The 6,000-nt window shown below is 38.4% G+C and overlaps 1 protein-coding gene across 1 annotated transcript in view; it reads right to left on the reverse strand.

Moving 5' to 3' along the window:
- Nucleotides 1-5,767, reverse strand: part of LOC124553370 (poly [ADP-ribose] polymerase tankyrase-1-like) — a 28,547-nt gene extending 22,780 nt beyond the window's left edge. The window contains exon 1 of the mRNA XM_047127242.1: nucleotides 5,711-5,767. The gene's annotated coding sequence lies outside the window, so the exon portion shown is untranslated. The remainder of the gene's footprint in view (nucleotides 1-5,710) is intronic.
- Nucleotides 5,768-6,000: the final 233 nt, after the last annotated feature.

A 6,000-nucleotide genomic window follows, 5' to 3' on the forward strand; every position in this document is an offset into this window, starting at 1 on the left:
TATTGATACAAATAATCTAGCAGTCTGCTTATCAGCTTACAGTATGAAACATTCTCGGACTTCTTGGCACGTTAATTGAGGGTAAAAACGCGAGCTTTTGCCGATTACCTTCAGCGTCTTCGTCAGGAGGAAGAAGTCCAAGAATTTTCATACAACAGGGCTGTCACAAAGGACTTCGTTCTTATCGTATCAGCTTCTTCACTGTTTCTCTTATGTGCTCCATAGTAATGAGTTTACTCAATAAACAGTAAGTTGTTCAAAATGGAGGAAAGTTATAGGTATATAAAATGGATAATAATTAGCCAGGAGTGATACAAAAAGTATTGGACATAACAGTATGAATCCATATATATATATATATATATATATATATATATATATATATATATATATATATATATATCTTTGCTACTTTGAAACACAACTCTTCTAATCATCATGTGCTCATAACTTTTAAGGTGTGCGTTTTAGAGCACATGTTTCCTGGGCATTTTTTCTTATTTTGGTGAATAGTACCACATCGAAAAATATGGGATGCATAGAACTAGCAATAGAAGAGAGTTGTTTCACAGTAACAAAGATGAAAAATTGCTCATAGCTCTTAAGGTATGCATTTTCCACCCTATGTTTAGTGAGCCTTTTTTTTCTAGTATTGTATACTTTCAACTGTATGCATTTACACCATTAATTATGATACACTCTATATATGAAACATACATGTGTCCTTCTAAACCACAAGACCAATTTCTACCAAACTTGGTAAATATATCACTTACTGCCCTGAAACGATGGCTGTGGAGATAAAAGCCATGTGCATAAGACAAGACAGGGATGGGGGTGAAAAACAAGTATTGCCCATTACATGCAAATTCCCACACCTTATTAATTCACTATTTGAGAGTGAGAGCACTTACTGACTTGCAGCTAACTATATACATAATTTGAAAATTTTAAGAATCTGTTTGGCCACAGAAAAACGTCTATCGCTTGTTACACCTTCGTTGTTAATTTAGTAAACATGATCATCATGCATGACATTTTAATTGGTTTCTTCTTTACGATTACCGCATTTATGAGAAATTTTGCTGACAGTGTTCCTATATACCACTATATGTACTTGCAAAGTTGTGTCATTGTATGACAGATATGTCAGGAGGTCTTAAAGATTGACTGTGTGAAAACGAAACTGCAGTACAAAATTCGCTACAGACACAGCTGGTATATGTGTCCAAATATATGTGATATATGTGAAATGTATGCAACATACATGTACTCCGGAAAATCAGCAGGTAAAAAGTTACTCCTAAAGCTCTGGATCGATTTGAACCTAAGTTGGCGTAGATATTAGTTACTGTCTGTAAAGAAATACTGTAGGGGTAGGAACCAGCGGTCTGCTGTTGTGGTGGGGGGAGATAACCTTGTGAAAGAAGGCGAGGAGAGAAGTATACAGAGGGGTAAGGAAGAGATTAATGCAAACAGGGGGAGGAGGGGAAGGAGAATATAGTCAGAGAGTTCTGAAGGAGAAGATGGAAAGAGGGAGATGGGGGGGGGGGATGGACCAACAGAAGGCTGGAATAAATACATTCGTCGTTATTTCCAGGTTGTGAACTAGTACACAATATATATACAACTACACAGAAAATAAGAAGGCAATAGATTTCAAAAGGACTTGGTTTTAGGGATCACTGATGACAAACTTGGTGACAACAGATGTTGAACCGAGTGAAAGGAATGGGCATAGAATTTTTGATAGAATGGAGCAATTTCAGTAAAAAATTTAACTGAGTGTGGAATTATCACAAAACACTAAATATTGGCCAATAATCAAATAAAATTTATCTTTTTTAACTACTAGTCTCACAGAATATTAAAATATCGTCAAACTGCAATGTTGAATGAGTGCGGTGGGATTAGAAAAGTGTGCAGAGACGTATATATATATATATATATATATATATATATATATATATATATATATATATATATGTGTGTGTGTGTGTGTGTGTGTGTGTGTATGTACAGTCTACGGATTTCTGAGCCCTCACATTATTCTGTAAAGTGTTCTATATTTTGTGATTTTATGAATGTTAATGATTTTTACATTATTTACTTTTGGATAAATGTGTTTATTTGGGTTCTCGTTTGTTACATGAGCCAAGCATAGAATTGCACTGAGAGATTCATTTGCATTCCCAACTGAATGTAATTCACAATGATAAATGTAGAAAATCATGGTTTATCTGCATCTTCTATAAGGGCAAAATACTCATATATATAGAAGGAATACCAATTCATGGCTACTGCAACTCAAGTTTTAAGAAAGGATAGAAAGTGACATTCAACGTTTTGATCAACAAGTGGTTCATGTCACCACAGGTCTTATTATAATTGTGCTAAGTGTGCACATAGTGTGTCAGAACACGCTGCTTGCGAGAGATTGGGGCACCATCAGCTGGGGATGTGCAGTGGGCTCCATAGGTTGCTGTAGCTGCGACAGGAGTCTGGCTGAGGTCATCGTGGGGCTGATGGTGTGTGTGTGTGTGTGTGTGTGTGTGTGTGTGTGTGTGTGTGTGTGTGGCAGTGCTGTCTGCAGTGGCTTGTACACTGCTTAGGAATGCGTACTTACATGGAGGTCAAGAGCAGCTCATTACAGACAGTGCAACAAAAGGACTGTCCACGCAGAGTTAAAAGAACACACAGTATGAGGGCAAAAATGGACAGTTAATATAAATGACTTTGCAGTTTGCTAACCAGCATATTCACGGTTTCTCGCAAGTGAGATAATGGAGCAACTTCGTGTACCATTCAACAAGTTGTTCAAAATGCAGCAAGACATAAAGATATGTACAATGGTCAGTAGTCACTGCAGAATAATTAGAGTGATATGAAAGCACATTAGAGTCTGAATACAAAACAAATACAACCACACTGACTTTAGAATGGCTGTAGCCTTCAATAGGACTTGGATCTAGAAATGACAAACCGAGTTACAACTCCTTCTCAAATGAGTATGAAGGAAATCTAGAGTCACAGAGTTTTTTATACAATGAAGCTATTCTGGCGAAAACTTTGACTGCCATTGGAGTTATCACATGACTAGAAACACTGGCCGCTAATTAAATATGATTCAACTGTTTTAACTAGCGTCATGACAGATCAAGTGAACATAAAAAATAGGCTGACTGCAAAGAGAATGAGTGTGATGTAGATCAATAAACGAAGGAGGAATAATGTATGTATACATTTCGTTGTGATACAGAATTTGGGCTGTATCTCTTTGGATTTTTCCACATCGATGATATATTAAGCAATGTGCTGTATTATATGTTACATATGGACTTTAGTGATTATTATAGCAATTGTTGCAAGAGCCATGTTGAGACTTACAAAGCTGATGGCGCTTCTTTGTGAGTCATCGGATATAGTCTTGACTGTGGTGGCAGTCAACTACAACAACAAGCCCAATGATGTGCCTGATTTGCTTTACACTTTATTAGTATTTATTGTTGGCGAGATGGCTGATTGATTGTGTACATTCGGAAGTGAATGTGGTTGACAATGTGAACACAAAGATAAATGTAGCGAACCATAATTATATCTATCCACTAGAGGGTCAAATCAAATAGAAGGTATACCTGTCCATGGATAATACAGCTTGATGTTTATATAAGAATGCAAAGAATGCAATCAAGTCACATTAGAGTTTTTATCATAACACTTGGTTCACAGCCCCGAGTCCTGCTGTAAATGTGGAAAATCTGCAAGTTTTGTGTCAGAACTTAGCTCTTGGAAGAGACTTTGGCATCATCAGGTAGCGCATTTTTTCCAGGAGGTTGTCATAGTATTCGCCAGTAATTGTTTGCCCAGTGGGGAGGTAATCTACAAACACCATCCCCCTCACATCCCAGAACACTGACGCCATGACCTTCCCTGCCGAAGGAATTGTCTTTGCTTTCTTTGGTAGTAGAGAATCAGCATGTTTCCACTGCTTTCACTATTGTTTTCTCTCTGGGGTATAGTAGTGCACCCAAGTTTCATCTGTGGTCACTAACCAGTGCAAAAAATCTTGTTTGTTTCTCCTGAAAGGGGCCAAACATTGTTCTGACATGTCCATTCTGATGTGTTTTTGATTCAGCGTCAAGAGTGGTGGCACCCATCTTGCAGATATTTTTTTCATTTCTAATTTCTCAGTTAAAATGTTATATACCCTTTCAGATGACATCTGGCAAGAGTGAGCAATTTCACGCACTTTCAGTCGGCGATCATCCATGACAATTTTGTACACTGTTGTAATGATTTCTCGAGTACTGACACATGTCGGCCGACCACTGCGCGTTTCATCATCTAAGCTTTCCTGACCAAATTTAAACTCATTTGTCCATTTGGCAACAGTTTAATATGAAGGAGCAGAGTCCTCCAGTGTATTCTGGAGATCGGCATGAATGTCCTTTGCTTTCATACCTTTCTTTACGAAGTACTCAATCACTGCTCGAATCTCGATTTTTTCCGTCTACGCATATCACTACGTGGAAACAACAACAGAGCCACGTCATCGCCGCAGCTCTCTTCCAAGAGCACTGACGTGGCACCTGTTTACAGGCAACAGTCCAATGAATGTCGAGTGAACAACTCGTAGCGCTAGCGTTGATCTCTCAAGGTCATTCCGAGAACTTTTGAAACCACCCTTGTACTTACAACGGGCAATAGTTATGTCGGAACGACAGGGAAAATACTGGGCATTTCAGTTCCTAACAATAACAACCACAAGTAAATGAGTATGCCAATCATCTATAAATGATCGTAACGTGATACAATGGTCATCAGATCCCACCTCTGGCACACGTGTTAGGGACAGGGCTTTTGTTATACAGGGTGAGGGCAGCTTTTGAGTTGCATTGGAAGGAAATCCACAATAGGGACAGTCACAGAATTTGTGATAGATTGAAGCTATTCCAGTGAACAATTCAACAGCCATTACAAATATTATGTAAATTGAAACTTTGATTAATAATCAGATATGAGTCAAATTCACTTACCAGCACACTCACTGAATAAATGTAAGTACTATATGACTGCAAAGTCTCATGAAGACCAGTAAAGTAGGCAGAGAAAATGTATATGTACATGTTATAGACATTCAGAATTTTGACAGTAGCTCTGAAGATTTTACACCTCCACAAAAAACTGAAAGTAGGCTGTATGAATTGTTACATATGAATGATAATGAGGTTGCGCAGGAACTGATAGCGCTTCATGAGTAATAGAAATTTCAAATCACTGGCTTCAGTCGTTTCCATATGGCGGCAGTTTACCACACAATGAATCTGAGTGCTGTGCCAAACCTTCTGCAGCTATAATTACTACTTATTCTACGAGAAATGAACAATGTGTGATTATCTGAACGTTAATGTTCAACTGCTCTTACATTCTGGCCATGGCACAGTATTTATATCTGCATGAAGTGAATCATTTCCGATCCGAAATGACTGGAATTCACAATGTGAACTCAGGGATAAAAGTAAAGAATAACTTTTACGTATGCTTACTAGAAATTCAATATTTATAAAAAGATTACCTAAACCTGGCTACTGTGCCTGTGTTTTGTCAAAAAGTATGATAAAGTGGGTTCGGTTCATATTATCATCACACTTGGATAATAGGTTCATATGTATGAACGTAGGAAATGTGGACCTGTTCTGGCGGCACTCACCACCTGCAAGATTCTGCTGTACCATCAGGTAGCGGAGCACTGAGGGCAGCCGCGGTTTCTTTAGCCACATCAGAAGGCTCGCTGTGGTCATACAGGGGTTGGCAGCGAACCCCAAGTGTGTGAATGCTGTCTGCAAAGGCTTGTACACTGCACAGAGAGACACAGCTGGTGAAGGCAGAGGCTCATTAAAGGCAGTAGAACTTAGCTTCTGTAAACACAAAATTAAGTGAACACACACACTACTACTAACGAAGTGAGCTATTGATATAACTAATCTCGCAGACATCTAA

The sequence above is a fragment of the Schistocerca americana genome, chromosome 11 (genome assembly GCF_021461395.2).
Source record: "Schistocerca americana isolate TAMUIC-IGC-003095 chromosome 11, iqSchAmer2.1, whole genome shotgun sequence".
Classification (NCBI taxonomy): Eukaryota; Metazoa; Arthropoda; class Insecta; order Orthoptera; family Acrididae; genus Schistocerca; species Schistocerca americana.